Here is a 20248-nt window from a genome sequence, read left to right on the forward strand (position 1 = left end):
AGAACCTCATAAACTTAGTAAGCAATGAGAAAGAAGGTACAGTAAATGGAAATGAAAAAATGTAACTATAAACATTCAGTGAATTTGATGATGCAATAAAACAACATCCTGCTTACTGAAAATTCAGTCCCTGGTCTGGATGCCAATTTACAAATAGTAAGGGCAGAATTTCAGAGAAAAAGAAATGAAGGTTTATTAATTTTCCAGGCAAATAAATGAGGACAGTGGATTAGTGTGCTAAATCTGAAGGGAGAGGTGGTTTATAGTAAATCCCAGGAGTTTGGTGCTTCATAGTGTGATTATTTCCCCTCTTGTTAGCACTTGTCTCAGAAACTTCGTGTCCTGTTGACATACAGTTTTTTGTAGTCAGACACATGGTGGTTCAGCAGGTGGCTAAAATAGTGTTAATCTTGAATTCCCTAGCATTGGAGAAGAAAGAGAAGAAATAAAGAAAACTGAAACTTGAGCCATTGAGTAAAGCAAGTTGGCTAGAGAGATGATTTAGTTATTAGGCAAAAAATTTATAGCTGTAAGCACCTTGTAGGTATCTTTTCTTCTTATTGTATATGTGTATTGCTATTTTTGTTTGCCCTGTAAAACATCCATGTTCCCTTAAATCTTACCATAGTAAAAAGAGCGCATATTTGGTATTTTGTCTGTGTATTCAATTATGAGTGTCTTGGGAAAAAAGAAGTACCATTTTTCATTTTTGTTATTGATTTCCTTTTTTTTTTTTTTTGGTAATACTAGGATTTGAAGTCATATATACAAATGTGAATATCTTGGGAAAGAGAAATACTGTTTTTTGTATTTGTTCTCGATTTTCTTTTCTTTTTTGGCTGCACTGGGAATTTGGGGTTTGATCTTAGGGCTTCATGCTTGCTAGGCAAGCACTGTTACCACTTGAGAAATTCACCTGATCTTTGTCTCCTGACTAGCTAGGATTATAAGTGTGAGCTATCTGTGCCTAGTAAGATCTGTGAGTTTTATGGTACCAATCTGTTTCCTAAGGCTGTTATATGTTCAGCATATTAAAATCGCATCAGACATCTTCTCCCTATACTGATTTTTCTACAGTAAAGAAAAAACTATGAGCAAGAACATTTTATAACTTTTTGATGGGTGTAAATATCTTGGAGGAGATGTTATGGTTTCTAGCAAATGTGGCTACTGAGAACAATTGACTTAATTATGTTTGGATGACTGTTGGGGACTGGGAATGAAGCTCACTGATATGAAGCTTGCCTAGCATGTCAGAGAACCTGGGTTCCATCCTCAGTGCTAAACCCTCCAATATAAGATCTCCATTTTAGTTCAAACATGTGCCTATAAATGAAAGCTAAAAAAATTTTTTTAAAAACATAGTGCTCTTGGCCATCAAAGTTCAATGATAATGAGTTGAGATGGCCAGTGGCTCACACCTACAATCACAGTTACTTGGGAGGCTGAGATTGGAAGGATTAAGGCCAGCCTGGGCAAATAGTTTAAGAAACCCCATCTCCAAAATAACCAGAGCAAAATGTATTGAAGGTCTGACTCAAGCCTTAAGAGTACTTACTTTGTGAGCACCTGCTTTGTGAGCACCTGCTCTGCAGTTCAAACCGCGGTACCACAAACAAACAAAAACTTCAGTGATAATGAATCAACAATATATTTGAAATAATGTGCCTTTAATCACAAACACATTAAACAAAGTTACATATTATTCAGTTAATGAAAAAGTCGTGATCAGAGGCTAATAGAGAGTTAATCCTGTATTTCTGTTTAGGAGAAATGGTTCAGTATTTGCTAAGTATAATTGGGAGTTCTAGGCCAGAGACCCTACTCTCTGAGGTTCCACATATCAAGTCCGGCCACTTAGGAGTAATGGTGAAGGGCAGAGAAAAACGATTTAATGCAGCACTGGCACACTGTGGGAAGAGGCAAAGTGAGCATTTCAGCCCATCTGTGGAACATAGACATGAGCTTTTGTTTAAATAGAGGAAATACTTGGGTAGGAGGCAAAAGATACAGATAATTAAAGAATCCCAGGTAAAATGTGGCCTGGTTGATCATTATCAATGGATTGGGATTGAGAAGTTGTTTTATAGCCATCATGAAGATAATGAAGATAGTAAAGACATTAACCGTCAGCACTTTCCTTCCCGGCTTCCAGGGGAGAGGAAGACTCTGAGTAAAGGAGACAGATGCAAAATAGAGGCAGAGATGCAAAGCTTTTACTGTGTTTTTAGTTTTTAGTTGCTGTTTGGACACTTGCAAGCCAATGTGAAGAGTCAATACTTTTTGGTAATAACAGCTAAGTCACTGTTAGAAAAGTATAGGTAAAGAGCGATGTAGGTGAAAAATGGTAGAGTATGTGGATTTGTGCTATAATATTTTGTAGTGTTGATAGTACTATTGCCCAATCAAATTTTCCCTTTAAAAAGATTACAAAACATTTAAAATTTAAAATTTGGAGTATACTTGGTCTACCATATATTTCTAGTCCAATGGCATGTGTTAGTCTTCCCATGTAAAAAGTGTTTCTGCATTTATAATTTAAAACTTTAGAATTCCTCTATAATGTTCTGTTACTTATGGAAAATATTTCCTTATTGGGCATTTTGGTTCTTTCTTTTTTTTTGTAGGTGTGCTATTAATACAATCATAATGAAACACAAATTATTTTCATATTTTTGGAGGCAAAGTTATAAGAATACACACAACACATATATATTCAAATGCACTTTTTTTTTTTTGGTGGGTCTGGGATTTGAAATAGAGCCTCGTACTTGCAAAGCAGGCACTCTACCATTTGAACCACATCTCCAGTGCATTTTACTTTGATCATTGTGGAGATGGGAACCTTGAAAACTTTTTGCCTGGGCTGGTCTTGAACCACAATCCTTCCATTTCAGGTTTTCTCATGCTTAGGATTACAGATGTGAGCCACTAAGTGCCCAGCAATTTTCAAAGTTATTTATGTCTGCCCTTTTTCCCTTTCTCCTTCAGAGAGGTTGTTTCATAAATTCTATATAATGAAATTCTTTTGCGTTCTGCAAATTCTCTGACTACTTAAATGATTTTTTGAAAAACAAATGAATTAGTTTACATTAACTTTTCTCTTTGGGACAAAGTTCTGTGTGTTTGACAAATGGTAGTTAGGTATTAAAGTATCATTATGTATTATAATACATATTATACTGTCATATAGAATAATTTTACCACTCTAACAATCTCTGTACTAGTACCATAATTGAGTACGGTAACTTCACAGTACATTTTGAATTCATTCAGCCATTTTCTCTTCATTCAAGCCTTGGCAAAATGGATTTGTTTTTTTCTGTAGAATATCATATAGATGGAATCTCATAATATATATGAGAAATATAGTGGAATCTTATAGTAATATATACATATAAATATGTATCCTTTTTAGGCATGTTTGTTTTACTAGCAATCCTTTGTATGATTTGATAACTTATTCCCTTTAACTGAGGAATTATTTCATTGTGTGGATGTAACATTGTGTTTGTTGTTTATCATTTAAAATAAATACCAGTTAAATGTTTGGTATTAATTTTAAGACCCAATCATATCCTTTAGTACCATATGGTGTTAGAAGTAATAAGGCATTTGAATATAAAATCCTTCCTAAAATATAAGTATTATGAAGATGCCTACAAGACACCAATAATATATTTGCAGGCTTAGTGGAGAAAGTAGCATTCAGTTTATGTATCATGAAAGGATATAAGGAAATGGTGTTCCACATTGGGCCTTAAAGGATAAATAGGATTTTGATAACAAAAATGTGAAAATGAATGCTTTTAGACCTAGTGAAAAACTATTGAATTTTTTTGTGGGGATTTGAGTTGTATTTTAGCCATATTTCGGAGAGCTATGCTAGGTAATAGTGTGTGGATTAAATCTAGTAGATAATGATAAACTGTGCAAGTAATAGTTTAAGTGAAGAATAATGATGAATTTCAACTAATGAGGCAGCAGAAATCCAAGGGAATGGGGTATGTGTGAGGAGTGTTATGAACAATTTATCTGATATGTTACTGTGATGAAGTTGAGGAATCTGGGATGACTATGGGTAGATAGAGTCATTTTAGGAACAGTGAGTCCAAAGGCAATTTTTTGCTGGATGGAAGAAGGAATACATTAAATGTTTCACTCTCTATATTCAGACTAAATGACTATTTGTTTCAATGTAATTCTAGCTACTTGGGAGTCTGAGATTGGGAGGATCATGGTTTAAGGCTAGCCCTGGCAAATAGTTTTTGAAACCCCATCTCCAAAATAACTAGAGCAAAATGGATTGAAGGCAGGTTCAAGCAGTAGAGTGGCTGCTTTGCAAGCTTGAAGCCCTGAGTTCAAACCCCAGTCTCACTAAAAAATAAAAACAACAAAAAATTAACAATGGTACCATTGTTTGAGGCTTCATATTCTTTTTGTATCTACCAAATCTACATTCTTTTTTTTTTTTTTTTGTGGTAGTGGGGCTTGAACTCAAGGGCTTCACCTTGAGCTATTCCACTGGCCTATTTTTGTGACATAGGGTTTTTTGAGATAGGGTCTCGTGAACTATTTGCCTAGGCTGGCCTGGAACTATTATATTATATTATATTATATTATATTATATTACTATTATTATATTATATTATATTATATTACTATCAGTTTATAATTTCATTATTCATATATTGTATCATCTGGGTAATCTTTATAATATTCTTTTTTTAAAAACTCATTTATTCATATCTGACCCATTGTTTGGGTCATTTCTCCCCCTGCCCCCTACCTCCTCCCTCTCCCCTCCACCTCACTCGCTTACAGGCAGAACCTGTTCTGCGCTTTTCTCCAATTCTCTTGAAGAGTAGACATAAGCAATAATAAGAAAGACATAGCATTTTTGCTAGCTGAGATAAGGATAAGTATATAGAGAGATTCCTAGCATTGCTTCCATGCACAAGTGTTTTACAGCCCAAATTGATTCATCTCTACCTGACCTATTCACTACTTCCTGATCATCTTCCCATATTCACTTCTGTCGTTTTAAGGTTACTATATTAGCTCCTCTGCCGTGGGAATATCAAACAACTTGAAGTTTTGGGTTTCCTACCTATCCCCATACCTCCCGTATGTGCTCTCTCATTGTCATGTGACCCTAGTCCACCAACATTGCTGTATTTGTCCTAGATCTAAAGTCCACATATGAGGGAGAACATACGATTTTTGGTGTTCTGAGCCTGGCTAACCTCACTCAGGATGACGTTCTCCAGTTCTATCCATTTACTTGAGAATGATAAGATTTCATTCTTCTTCATGGCTGAGTAAAACTCCATTGTGTATAAATACCACATTTTCTTTTTTTTTTTTTTTTCATTTTTCTTTTATTATTCATATGTGCATACAAGGCTTGGTTCATTTCTCCCCCCTGCCCCCACCCCCCTCCCTTACCACCCACTAAATACCACATTTTCTTAATCCATTTGTCAGTAGTAGGACATCTTGGCTGTTTCCATAACTTGGCTATTCTGAATAGTGTTGCGATAAACATGGGTGTGCAGGTGCCTTTGGAGTAACTTGTGTTGAATTCCTTTGGGAATATCCCCAGGAGTGGGATTGCTAGATCATATGGCAGGTCTATGTTTTAGATTTTTAAGAATCCTCCAAATTTTTTTCCAGAGTAGTTACACTAGCTTGTATCCCACCAGCAATGAATGAGAGTTTCTTTTTCTCCACATCCTTGCCAACAACTGTTGGTGGTGTTTTTGATGATGGCTATTCTAACAGGGGTGAAATGACATCTTAGTGTGGTTTTGATTTGCATTTCCTTTATGGCCAGAGATGGTGAACATTTTTTCATGTGTTTTTTTAGCTATTTGAATTTCTTCTTTTGAGAAATTCTGTTCAGTTTAGTTGCCTATTTCTTTATTGGTTCATTGCTTTTGGGAATGTTTAGTTTTTTGAACTCCCTGTATATTCTGGTTATCAGTCCTTTGTCTGATGTGTAGCTGGCAAATATTGTCTCCCACTCTGTGAGTGGTCTCTTCAGTTTAGAGACCATTTCTTTTGTTGTGCAGAAGCTTTTAATTTTATGAAGTCCCATTTGTTCATCCTTTCTCTTAGTTGCTGAGCTGCTGGGGTTCTATTGAGGAAGTCCTTGCCTATACCTATTGCTTCCAGAATATTCCCTTCTCTCTCCTGTACTAACTTCAGAGTTTCGGGTCTGATATTAAGGTCCTTGATCCATCTTTAGTTGATACTAGTACAGGGTGATAAACGTGTCTAGTTTCAGCTTTTTGCAGGCAGATAACCACTTTTCCCAGCAACATTTGTTGAAAAGGCTGTCTTTTCACCATTGTATGTTTTTGGCACCTTTGTGAAAAAATAAGGTGGGCACACCTGTGTGGATTCATATCTGGGTCCTCTATTCTGTTCCACTGGTCTTCATGTCTGTTTTTGTGCCAGTGCCATGCTATTTTTATTGCTATTGCTTTGTAATATAGTTTGAAATCAGGTATTGTGATACCTTCAGCATTGCTCTTTTTGCTGAGTATTGCCTTGACTATTTGCAGGGTCTTGTGTTACCAAATAAACTTTAGGGTAGATTTTTCAATCTCTGTGATGAGTGTCACTGGGATTTTGATGGGAATTGTATTGATCATGTAGATTGCTTTTGGTAGTATAGCCATTTTTACTATGTTGATTCTACCAATCCATGAGCATGGGATATCTCTTCACTTTCTGTGTAGTCTTCCTTGATCTCTTTCTTCAAAGGTTTGTAGTTTTTATGGAGGTCATTCACATCCTTTGTTAAGCTTACTCCTAGGTATTTGATAGATTTTTTTTTTGAGGTTTTTGTAAATGGATTTGTTTCCATATATTCTTTCTCAGTTTGTTTGTTTTTGGTGTGTAGAAAAGCTAATGATTTTTGTAAGTTGATTTTGTATCCTGCCACGTTGCTGTAGCTGTTTGCTGTAGGAGTTTTTGGGTAGAGTTTTTTGGGTCTTTAAGATCTAGAATCATGTCATCTGCAGATAGGTTTGTTTTGACAGTTTCTGTACCTATTTGTATTCCTTTTATTTCTTCTTCTTGCCTAATTGCTCTGGCTAGGAATTCCAGTACTATGTTGAATAGGAGTGGAGATAGTGGGCATCCTTGTCTAGTTCCTGATTTTAGAGGGAATGGTTTCAGTTTTTCTCCATTAAGAATAATGCTGGCTGTAGGTTTGTCATATATAGCTTTTATAATGTTGAGGTACTTTCCTTCTATTCTTAGTTTTCTTAGAGCTTTTATCATGAAATGGTGTTGGATCTTATCAAACGCTTTTTCTGCATCTATTGAGATGATCAAGTAGTTTTTGTCTTTGCTTCTATTGATGTGCTGTTTAACACTTATAAATTTGCGTATATTGAACCACCCCTGAATTCCTGGGATGAAGCCAACTTGGTCACGGTGAATGATCTTTCTTTTATGTTGTTGGATTCGGTTTCCCATTATTTTACTGAGGATTTTCTCATCGATGTTCGTTTAGGAGATTGGCCTATAGCTCTCCTTTTTGAAGGTGTCTTTGCCTGGTTTTGGGATGATTGTAATACTGGCTTCATAAAATGAGTTAGGCAGTGTGCCTTCCTTTTCTATTTCATGGAAAAGTTTAAGGAGACTTGGTATTAGTTCTTGTTTAATGGTCTGATAGAATTCAGCAGAGAATCCTTTAGGTCCTGGACTTTTCTTTTTTGGGAGACTCTTTATTGCTGCTTCAATTTCATTTTGTGTTATAGATCAGGTGATTAATACCCTCTTGGTTCAGTTTTGGATGGTCATAAGTATGTAGAAATTTGTCCATTTCTTCAAGATTTTCAAATTTATTAGAATACAGTTTGTCAAAGTAGTCTCTGATGATTTCCTGGATTTTGTGGTATTTGTTGTTATCTGCTGTTTTGCATTTCTGATTTTACTGATTTGGGTTTTTTTTTCCTCCTCATTTTAGTCAGGTTTGCCAGGGGTCTGTCAATATTGTTTATATATTCAAAGAACTAGCTTTTTGTTTCTGTGATTCTTTGTATTTTTTTTTGTTGTTGTTGTGGTTATTGTTGTTTCTATTTCAACAATAAAAATAAGAAATATTTTCTGTCCTGTTTGTTTTGGGACTTGTTTATTCTTGTTTTTCTAGGCGTTTGAGATGTAGCATTAGGTCATTGATTTGAGATCTTCCTGTCCTTTTAATATATGCACTCATGGCTATAAACTTTCCTCTCAGGACTGCCTTTGCTGTGTCCCATAGGTTCTGGTAGGTCATGTTTTCATTTTCATTAACTTCCAGGAACCTTTTAATTTCCTCTTTTATTTCATCAATGACCCACTGATCATTGAGCAATGTGTTGTTCAGCTTCCAATTGTTTGCATATTTTCTGCTGTTATTTTTGTTGTTGGGTTCTAGTTTAATGCGTTGTGATCAGATAGAATGCACAGAATTATTTTTATTTTCTTATATTTACTGAGGCTTGCTTTGTGCCCAAAGATATGATCAATTTTGGATCATATCCAAGAAGGTTCCATGGGCTGCTGAGAAGAATGTATATTGTGTGGAAGTTGGATGAAATATTCTGTAGACATCAGCAGGTCTGTTTGATCTACTGTGTGATTTAGTTCTAGAGTTTCTTTACTGATTTTTTGTTTGGATGACCTATCTGTTGGTGATAGGGGATATTAATGTTTCACACTATCACTCTGTTGGAGTCTGTATATGATTTTAGGTCCTTTAGAGTATGGTCGATGAAATTGGGTGCACTGATGGTGGATACAGATAGGTCGATAATTGTTATTTCCTTTTGGTGTATTTCCCCTTTTATTAGTTTGGAGTGTCCTTCTTTATCTCTTTTGATCAATGTAAGTTTGAAGTCTACTTTGTCTGAGATAAGCATTGCTATTTCTGCCTGTTTTTTGGGGCCATTGGCTTGGTAAATCTTCTTTCTGCCTTTCACCCTAAGCCAGTGTTTGTTTCTGTCAATGAGATGGGTCTCCTGTAAACAACAGATTGTTGGATCTTCCTTTTTAATCCAGTTTGCCAGATGGTGTCTTTTGATGGCGGAATGAAGTCTGTTAACATTTATTGTTAATATTTATAGGTATGTTGTAATTTCTGTCATTTAGTTGGTTTTATTGTTTAAGGTTTTGTTTGTGTGCAGCTGAATAAATGTTACTCTGTTCACCTTGAGCTACGCCACCAGCTCTATTTTTGTGAGCTGGGGTTTTTTGAGATAGGGTCTTGCAAACTATTTGCCTGGGTTGGCTTTGAACCGGGATCCTTCTGATCTCTAAATTAACATTCTTACTATAGAAATGCTTTGGTCATAATTTTGAAAATCAGCACATTATATTACTATCAGTTTGCAGTTTCATTATTCATATATTGTACCATCTGGGTAATCTTTAAAATTTTCTTTGAATTTCTATTTTTATTTACTTTTGTAGAAAAACCCTCATTTTCTTTCTTTTCTTTCTTTCTTTTTTTTTTTTTAACAAAATCCTGTTGTTTGAAGGGCTTAAGCAGTAGAGCACCTGTCTAGCAAGCATAAGGCTCTGAGTTCAAACCACAGGGGGGAAAAAAAATCCCGTCCTGTCCAATTATTTCTCTAGTTACATTTTAATCTGAGTTTTATTTGTATGGGGATATTTTCCTTTTAAGAATGGTGCTCATTTTTTAAAAATGTCTTCCTGTTAACATATTTGAGCACAAAATATGTCATTTTAAGTATACATTTCATTTGGCATTGGTTATATCACAAGTATCACTATTTTCTTTTTCCAAAACTTTTTTTGTTAACTCAGACTTAACTATGCAATATATATATAAGCTATAGCTATTCATTTATTACACCCAGACATTGGTAACCTGTCTCTGTGAATTTACTTCATTTGTATAACTTGTATAAATAGAATCATATAATATTTGGTCTTTGGTGTTTGGTTCCCTTAGCATGCCTTTTAAGTGTTATCTGTGTTGTGCCATGCATCACAATTCTATTTCCTTTTTTTGGATGCACTGGGGCTTTTACTTGGGGCTTTCACCTTGAGCCACTCTACCAGCTCTATTTTTGTAATGGGGTTTTTCAAGATAGAGTCTGTTTGCCTGGCTTTGAATCATGATCTTCCTGATCTCTGCCTCCTGAGTAGCTGGAATTACAGGCATGAGCCTGTTTTCTTTCTTAATTTATAGTCTATTCCAGAGAAACTTCTATCTGTACTTGAGAAGAATATGTATTCTTGAGAAGAATATGTATTGTGTAGAGTTTTGATATGGGTATTTATTATACATGATTTTAACAAAATATCCCTCCCCCACCACAAAAATGTTGTTATGTGATATGCTGTTTCCTTGCCCTTGATTTTTGTGAAAATGTCTCCTAAAAAGCAAAAAATCAAGGTAAAAGAGAGTTCTCCAAGTCAAAAAGGCATGTAATGTGCTTTTTTTAAGCAATAGTGTAAAAAGTTAGATTTGTTGAAGGTGGTATGTATTTAGGAGGAAGAAGGTGAGTGATATTTGGGAAAGATAATTCAAGCATCTACAGTGCATTACTGCACTCTATGGCATCCTGAACATACTCAGTTTTTCCTCAACAACAGTCTCTTTGGAACTACATGCCTGCTGATACTACATCTACATTGTCTAGTTAATATTGCTATTCTGCTTTCCAGTGTTTGTTTTTGAACAACATTGTTATGTATTATTGGGTGTAGAATGATCAAGTTTGCAAATCTGATGGCATATCATCTTATTTCTTCCTTTAATTATGTCAGTGTTGTTTCCAGTTTGTTTATGTTTACATTTGTAACTGTTAGACTGCAGAGAGGCATGCAAGGATGGTTGGGAGGCGGCATACCATCAGCATAGGCTTTAATTAGGAAAAGAGCCTGTATAGGGTCTTCAGCAAGAGAGCTAGAACCCACTTCCAGGTGTAGGTTTAGGGTAGACACAGAGGGGGCTGGCGGAAAAGTACCAGGAAAGTTGCTGGGTGGTAAGACGTACTTGTGGGTCACTAAAGAATGCTGTTGCTGGGCAACCAAGGAAGATAAATTGTGGTTAGGTCTGCTCAACTGTCCTTGGCACTCAGCTGGAGATAAAGGTTAACAACTGTTCCTTTGTCAGTCTTTGAGGTACTGTAAGGAGTTTCAATATGCTGCCTGGGAGGTGCTTTGTGTCTAGTTCTAACATGACTGCCCTTACAGTTCACGCTAACACTCCTGCCTTTTGATAGATGTATATTTTTGAAAAGAGATGATGAAATGTCATTTAGCTACTTCCTGCTGATGGAGTGCTGAGGTCTCTTGAGGAGATGGGTATTGGCAGGGTCTTCTTGCTGTAGACAGCTGTGGCAGAATTGGATCAAGTTGATCTGCTTTTGGGTAGTGTTCTCTATGAAAGCCTGGAGCCTCTGGAAGTGTATGAAAGAGACAAGGTATGATAGCAGAATGAGGAAAAATAAGGGGTCCCAAAAGAGGGAGGACCCATGGCATCCACATAGACCAGGAAGATCATTGTTTCCAGAATTCTGTTGCTTGTTGTTGGTGATTGACAGCTTGTTCCTGAAGTCTCTTAATGACATCATGCATGACCCTGTACTAGTTGACATAAAAATAGCATTTTTTTCCTGTTGAAGTATGAGTACATGGTTTTGAATGGCGACCTGTATAAGAAATGTAGCCTCTGGGAGAAAAAGCGTGTCATGCAGTTATGTATATATAGGCAATGCTATCAGCATTAGAAGGAAAATCTAGGGATTGTTGGGATACAGATATGGGCTCCTGGTTTAAGTAAACAAAGAACTGGGGGCAGGGGACAAAGGCGTGCATAGTTAAACAGTCCTAGTCACAGATCATCAGGTGTGTTCTGGTTGGCCATTATTTCAGTTCTTGATTTGGGAGAGGTTTTGGAGTTGTTATCTGGAGGGTGGTCCATCCCAAAAGAGGGTCTGCTATTAGGGGTAGTTTCAGCCCTTGTCATGAAGATGTTATTGAATATTTTTGTTCTTTTTGATTTCAAGGTTGTTGCAAGGTGACTGTAAAGAGAACAGTTTATAGCGAAGATACATATAAAACAGGGAGATGTTGGTTTTTTTTTCTGTTCTATTTTTAGTTAATTTGTAGGCCCAGGTAAGGAATCATTTCTTTTCAGCAAAAGAAGTTTAAATCCCTCCTATCATTTTTTTATGTTTGAACATTTGGCTTTTTAATCGTGAGGGAATTAGGGATTTTTTTCTGGCCAGTGATAAATTATCACAGGAGAAGGGGACACAGGAGATAGCTGACAGTTAAGTCAGCAGTTGTTTAAGTCTAAAATATAAGCCTTATCATAAAGCAGAATTCAGAGGGATTAAAAGTCAGAAGGCATCCAGTTAAATGAACTGTGTAGGGGTACTCATTTTAAAATAACTCCATGAGCATAGGTTAGTAAAAAGATATCTTTGGAGCCAGCAGAAATAATCACTTTTGTCTCTTACTTATGTAGATGGACTTGGCCAAAAAATAAGTTTGCCTCCTGTCTGAGGTGCCTTTAAGGGATTGGATGTGTTAATAGTGATGAATAGAACACTTTTCACCCCCTCCCCCCCTTTGGTGAAACTGGGGCTTGAACTCAGGGCCTCAGACTTGCTAGGCCTGCTAAGCTTGTGGGGCAGGCACTGGAGCATTTGAGCCACTCCTCCTGCCCTGTTTTGTATTGAGTATTTTGAGATAAGATCCATTGAACTACTTGCCTTCAGCTGTCTTTGAAGCAAGATCCTCTTGACTTCTGCCTATGGAGTAGCTAGGATTACTGGCATGAGCCACCAGCTCAGCTGATAACACTTATTTAAAACCTCTTGGTTTTAGTAAATTTTATGAGGTCTGGCATAGGTAACTCCATCTGGATTGTGACAGATATTCCCTCTTGTCTCCAAACTGTTTGTGTTTGAACAATTTCCTCTCAAGATTCTGTCAATTAATCATTGTAGTTAATGAAGATCGCTTAATGCCAGGAATACTTTTTTCCTGGATGTTCTGATCTGATCCCATGTTGGAGGATAAGCACAAGGTAAGTCATGTAGAAGTCAGTGCCAATTAAGACCTATGTGGCCAAAGTATAAGCAACAAAAGAGGTTTCGAAGAAGTAGGCTTACCTAGTATCCATTTTTAATTTTGTCTGTTTATAAATAATGTCCTGTCATCTTAAAAGTGGTACAGAAGGTCAACAGAAAACAGCTAAGTGTTTTACAGGGAGAATACAAAAAGTCAACAAAAGCAAATATTTAAAAGGCTGACTCAATTGACAGATAAGTACTTGTTAGAGTCATCTTTGAGTTTGACTGTAAAATTTCTGAGTAAGATCCAGAGTGAACGACAAGACTTAATATAGTTATGGTTAAAATGACTTAGAATAGTTATAGGTAAAATATACTTTAGCAATTGTCAGTGTCTAGTTATTTTTATAACATAAAGCATGTTAGGAAGGTAATTAGGACCATCGGCATTACAATAGTAATGCTAAGTGCTCCTTATTTCAATTAGGAATACCTGTACACAATCCTGTAAAAAGTCTTGCATTGCAGCAGTTTTGATTTGGAGAACATCTATATGGTAAAGATTTTTTTCCTAAGTTTTATATGTTAGAAGTCTTGAAAGGAGCCAGCAACAATTAACATTGCAAATACATAGATGTCAGATACACATATTTATTTATCTAATTTTTAAAAATAAAGCTTAGAATTTTGGCAAGGTAAGACACACTAGTTACACAGCATTGACAAAACCCAAAACTCTTACAGGTTAGGAGAACAGTCCCAGTGACACCAAATAGCCTTATTTCCTAATGTACATGTGGGCCTTATATTAATAATAAACCTTATTTGATTAAGACACATAATTGTGAACCAGATTTTAAATAGCACAATTGCCCAAATAGCAGAGTTTTTCTTTTGGATGTTACTGATTATAGACAGCAGAAATGCTAAGAATCTCATTGACCAGGTTTAGATGGAATGTATTTTGAATTAAAGAGAACATTAGCTAGTCACTTTATATGTATTAAACTGACACATTTTTAACTCTGTAAACTTTATACAATATTTAGATAAAGTCTAGAAATACAGCTCTATATAGTTTTAGTTACAGATATATAGGGTATTAATTTAGGATTAATTACAATAATAAATGTTTTACCACACAGGTAGAAGGTAGTCATATAAGAGACATTCATATAAACTCTGATTTACTTAAGGCTTACTTTTTTAAGTAGTTCAAAGTTTGACAAGATTGACAGAAAATACAAGTAATTATTTTGATAACATTCTTTTAAGTCAGTTTCTTATAGATGCTATTAAGAGTAGAACTATTGTTTTCATATTGTAGGTTTATTATTATAGATGCAGAGAATTAAGTTCTAGTTTTACATCAGTACAGTAAATTTTGACCTTAGAAAAATTTTAAGGCAATATAAAAAATTATAATTAACTTAATTACATGTATGAACTTTCAATAACCCTGAAATCTTTTAATTTGCATTTTGAAACAATTTTTATAAAATTTTGAATTTAGACAAAGTTTTCTTTACTTAATAAAATTAAATATTCTATTAGCCTTATATTTTAATATGGATTCAGGAAGAAAATCAGTCCTAAACTGTTTATATAATAATCAATTTATAAAAACATTTAATAGTAGATCCAATTATAAATAAGTTGAATGGCAATGAAATAGACGAAGCTATTGTCCATAAAGTCTCTTCGTTTGGTCCTAAAGCAGAGGATAATTTTTGAACTCCTGCATTTTAGTTAGACCTGATTGACCTAAAAACTTTGAAAAAATGGGTTTGCTGAAAAGTAGCGGCAAAAGATTCTGGAGACAGAAGCAACATTTTTTTTTTTTTTTTTGCAGTACCTACACCCTGAGCCACTCCACCAGCCCTTTTTGTGATGGCTTTTTTTTTTTTTTTTTTGAGATCGGTCTTATGGACTATTTGCCTGGGCTGCCTTTGAACCACGATCCTCCAGATCTCTACCTCCTGAGTAGTTAGGATTACAGGCATGAGCCACCAGTGCCATGTAGAAGCAACAAATTTTATATTCATTTTACAATAGGATTTATCCTACAGACGTTCATAAACATGCATATGTCACAAAAGTTTTAAATTAGGTATGCATAAATGTTAATTTAAGAGTGCATAGTTTCGAGAGCTCAAGAATATGTGAAAATTAATTTAGTGCCCACAAGTTTATTTCTCAAAATTTTAGGAACAGATTGAGATGTGTCTTATGTTCTTTTTAGGACTCATTTTTGAGAGGCTTTATAGTTGAAGTAAGAGTCAATTTTATAAAAGTCCATCTCAGTCTCCAATAAGATTGTTGCTATATTTATCAGATTTTAATCTCTAACAAGTCAGTCTTCATAGTCATACAGTAATAGACACACAAAATTCACACAGCATACAAAACAATTACATTAATTCCAAGTGCACTCTTAGATATTGTCTCTAGTAAGCTAGAATTTTCCTTAGGTAGCAGATGGTTTTAGTGCTTTTTATTTTTAAGTTGTTTATAGGCTCAGTATTTTTTATGGTTATTAGCCAATTTTTAGTCATCTTTTAGTATTTGGAGTGTTTTATGAATGTCAGGGGCTGACTGGGAGATAAAATGAAGGTGCAGGTAGATTTTCTTCTTCTTAATCAATTTTCTTGATATATTTGGTCATTTCAGAAAGATGAGAAAAAAGGGCTGAGTTTTCATTGGGCTTCTGGGTAGCCTTATCTTTCTGGGGAGAGGTACTGCGGTTTGACCTCAGGCCTTACACCTTGAGCCACCATCAGTCCTTTTTTGTTATGGGTTCTTGAGGGTCTCTGCAAACTGTTTGCCAGGACTGGCTTCTAACCCTGATCCTCCTGATCTATGCCTCTTGAGTAGCTAGGATTACAGGTGTGAGCCACTGACATTGGTACCTCTTAATTTTATTAGGATTCATTTTTTAGTTAACTGTCTTTAAGTGTAGTTTTGTCTGTTTTGATCAGAGGGTAGGTAACTATGTGGCCTCTTTTTAATCTGAAAAGACTAGATTTTCCTCTATAGTGTACTTTTTAAATAATTTGTAAGAATAGTTTACTTTGGGTTACAGCAACTTTGTTATTAATCAAACCTCTTAACGTTAATTTAGGGAATCTGGTTATGGGTGGTAGCTGTCATCCCATATCCTCTTTTTGGTAAAATTTCTTGGATGCATGAGTCCACTGTCTTATTTTGCATTAAAAATTAGTTTTAAAATCAGAATTTTTATGTCAGATAGGTTCAGATGCAGACTGGTGTGGTGAAAAAGATTACATCTCCATTGAAACTGGTAATATCTGGTTATATTAGTAAGTAGTGGAAAGATAGAATGAATTAACCCCCAAGAGTTAAGTTTAGAGAAGGGGACTTGCCTTATTAAATGCATAGCAGAACCCAAGAAAGGTGTCGTTTGGTCTTATCTAATGTCATAGCCAGGAATGCTGAGATTCCTAATTTAAATATATGAGATATTTGTAGAAAATAAAGGAACACTTAGAAAATTGAAATGTTCTCTTTGGTTCTTCCAGACTAAGTACATGTTAGACTGAGAGCTTGTATGGAAAGCTGAGTTCATGCGTCTGTAACCCCACTTCTTGGTGCCTTGGCTAGAAGAGCAGATGGGTCACTGCCTGGAGCAACCTGGATATAACCTTTTCCCTCTCCTGGTCTTGACATATCTGCATGGCCCATCTATAAAGTAAAACTTAAAGGACAAAACTGTTAGTAGAATGTTTGTTTAGGCAGATTTACAACCTCAACATTAGGTGGAAAAAAATTTAGGGGGTTAGGACAGAGAATCAGCGCCAGTCCTCAGCCCATGTCATTTAGATTTCTAATTGATTTTATGTTTTTTAACCTTGGTATGCTGTGAGTTGCTTAGGAGGCTGAGAAAATTGACAATGCAATTTGAGGATTTCTTCTATTTTTTTCTTTGTTCACCTTTGTCTCAGTTGTTCTCACTTGGATGACCAGTCCAGAGGAGACTGGAGCAGGCTGAAGAGTAGCCTCATGAATGAGACAGATTCAGAGAGAAGAGGTTCAAAGCTAAACCTTTTTTATATCTTGTGAGATGAGGGAGGAGGAAAGGATGACATAGAGCAGGGTTGAAGTCAGGGGACGGGGAGGGTTTTTTAATGGAAGATTTTTCTTCCCATTTTTTTAATGGGAAATTTTACTTTAGGAGGAGAATATGATAAAGTAAACAAGACTGGCAGAGAGAGGGTTTAGAGTGGAGATAACTAAAAGCTTAAGTATAGGGGAACCTTGGACCATGTCTCATAGCATAGCCGAAGTTTTTGAGATTGTGCTGAATTTGGAAATAAAGTATCCTGTTCTGGTCAATGGTTATTATTGTTAGACTGAAGAGAGCATGGAAGGATGGGTAGGAGGCAGCTCAACATCAGCTTTAATTGGAAAATGAGTTTGTGGAGGGGGTCTCCAGCAAGAGAGCTAGGGCCAACTGCCACAAAGATATTTGGGATAAATATAGGGGGAGCTAGTGGAAAAGTACCCGGAAGGTCACTGGGCGGGAAAATGTTCTGTGGGTCACTCAGGATGATGTTTCTGGGCAACTAAGGAAGATAAGTTGTAGTTAGGTCACTTGTCTGCTCAACTATCCTTTGGCGTCCCTTTGTCAATCTTTGGGGTTGTGTGGGGAGTTTCCAGTAAGCCATCTGTGAAGGTGAGGGAATTTCATTGTGACATTTTCATATATCCTTACAGTGTACCTTGGGTAAGTTCATCTCTTCCATTGTTCTCCTTCTTTTCCCACCTCTAGTTAAAATGATTTCAACAAGTTTCATTATTCTATTTTCATACAAGTATGTAAAATACATTGACCATATCCATCCTACTTTAACTTCTTCATTTGTCCTCCCCTCCTAATACCAATACCCTACTAGGACCTACTTTATATTTTAGTTCTTCATCACTTAAGTGTATATTTATTGTTAAAAGGGATTTCACCTGATAATATAATCAGGTCAATCCCCTCTATTACTCTCCTGTAACTTTCACACCTATCTGCTATCATTAGATAGTTTTCACAATGATGTAAGTATTACCTACTCTCTCATTCTCTTTTCCTCTCCTTTTTCCCCATGTTCCCTCATTTACATTATTGCAAACATGTTCTTTCTATATACATTTGTATGTGTGATCATATTTATGTATAGGTTTATTATTTGGATCTCTCTTCCACATATAAAGGAAAACCTGAAAACCTATGTGTTTCTGAACATAACTTACTTTGCTTAACATGATGACCTCCATTTCCATCTATTTGGCTACAAACACATAATTTCATTCTTTATAGCTGCATAATACTCCGTTTTGTGTATATGTGTGTGTGTGAGAGTATGCATGTAGGTATATCACATTTTCTTAATGCATTCATCAGTTGTGGGACTTTTGAGCTGTTTCCTAATTTGGTATTATGAATAGTGCTACAGTAAACATGGATATGCAGGTGTCTTTGTTGTATTCTGACTTACATTCCTTCTCATGTGTGTCCAGGACTGATATTTTTGCTGGGCTATATGGTAGTTGTAATTTATAAGTATTTGAGGAACTTCCATACTGCTTTACATAGTAGTTGTACTTTGCCTTCCACAATGTATAAAGGTTCCTTTTTCCCCATATTTTCACCATGATGTTTTCTTTTTTAATTTTTATTTTATTCATATGTGCATATAATGATTGGGTCATTTCTTCCCCCTTCCCCCTGCCCTCTCCATTACTTCCACACCCCCACTTCTCGCTACCTGGCAGAAACGATTTTGCCCTTATCTCTAATTTTGTTGCAGAGAGAGTAAAAGCAATAATAGGAAGGACCAAGGGTTTTTGCTAGTTGAGATAAGGATAGCTGTACAGGGAGTTGACTCGCATTGATTTCCTGTACATGTGTGTTACCTTCTAAGTTAATTCTTTTTGAACTAACCTTTTCTCTAGTTCCTGGTCCCCTTCTCCTTTTGGCCTCAATTGCTTTAAAGTATCTGCTTTAGTTTCTCTGAGTTGAGGGCAACAAGTGCTATCTAGTTTTTTAGATGTTTTAACCTATCCTCATATCTCCCTTGTGTGCTCTTGCTTTATCATGTGATCAAAGTCCAGTCCCCTTGTTGTGTTTGCCCTTGATCTAATGTGCACATATGAGGGAGAACATATGATTTTTGGTCTTCTGGGCCAGGCTAACCTCATTCAGAATGATGTTCTCCAATTCCATCCATTTACCAGCAAATGATAACATTTCGTTCTTCTTCATGGCTGCATAAAATTCCATTGCGTATAGATACCACATTTTCTTAATCCATTCGTCAGTAGTGTGGCATCTTGGCTGTTTCCATAACTTGGCTATTGTGAATAGTGCTGCAATAAACATGGGTGTGCAGGTGCCTCTGGAGTAACCTGTACCACATTCTTTTGGATACATCCCCAAGAGTGGTATTGCTGGATCATATGGTAGGTCAATGTTTAGATTTTTAAGTAGCCTCCAAATTTTTTTCCAGAGTGTACTAGTTTACATTCCCACCAACAGTGTAAGAGGGTTCCTTTTTCCCCACATCCTCGCCAACACCTGTTGTTAGTTCACCATGATGTTTTTGATGATAACCATTATGACTGGAGTGAGATGAAATCTTTATATTTTAATTTGCATTTCCTTTATGGCCAGGATGTTGAGCACTTCTTCATGTATTTATTGGCCATTTGTAGTTCTTTGAAAGAGTATTAAAAAAAAATTTTGAAAAAGTTCTGTTCATTCATTTGCCCTTTTTTTTCTTTGGGTTGTTGATTCTGAGGAGTTTAGGTTTTTTGTTTTGTTTTTTTTTTTTTGAGGTACTGGGACTTGAACTCAGGTCCTTATACTTGCTAGGCAGGCAGTCTACCATTTGAGCCACTCTGACAGCCAAGTTTAGTTTTTGAGCTTTTTCTATAGTTTATGGGTATTAATCCCTTGTCACATGTATATCTGGCGTTGATTTTCTCCCATTCTGTGGGCTGTCTCTTCCCTATGGTGATTGTTCCTTTTGCTGTGCAGAAGCTTTTGCATTTGTCAATTTAATTGCTTTCTCTTAATTTCTGAGTTTTTTTTTTTTTGTGGTACTGGAATTTGAACTCAGGGCCTACACCTTGAGCCACTCTACCAGCCCCTTTTTTGTAATAGTTTTTTCAAGATAAGATCTCATGAA

The 20248-nt window shown here is 35.9% G+C and overlaps 1 protein-coding gene across 2 annotated transcripts in view; it reads left to right on the forward strand.

Moving 5' to 3' along the window:
• Positions 1–20248, forward strand: part of LOC141419803 (uncharacterized) — a 632676-nt gene that overhangs the window by 588563 nt on the left and 23865 nt on the right. The window contains exon 14 of one of the 2 annotated variants that reach the window (XM_074063511.1): positions 3–20017. The exons of the other annotated variant lie outside the window; for it this stretch is intronic. The gene's annotated coding sequence lies outside the window, so the exon portion shown is untranslated. Of the gene's footprint in view, positions 1–2; positions 20018–20248 lie in introns of those variants that run through there. 2 annotated transcript variants of the gene reach the window in all.

This window comes from Castor canadensis, chromosome X (genome assembly GCF_047511655.1).
Source record: "Castor canadensis chromosome X, mCasCan1.hap1v2, whole genome shotgun sequence".
NCBI classification, from domain to species: Eukaryota; Metazoa; Chordata; class Mammalia; order Rodentia; family Castoridae; genus Castor; species Castor canadensis.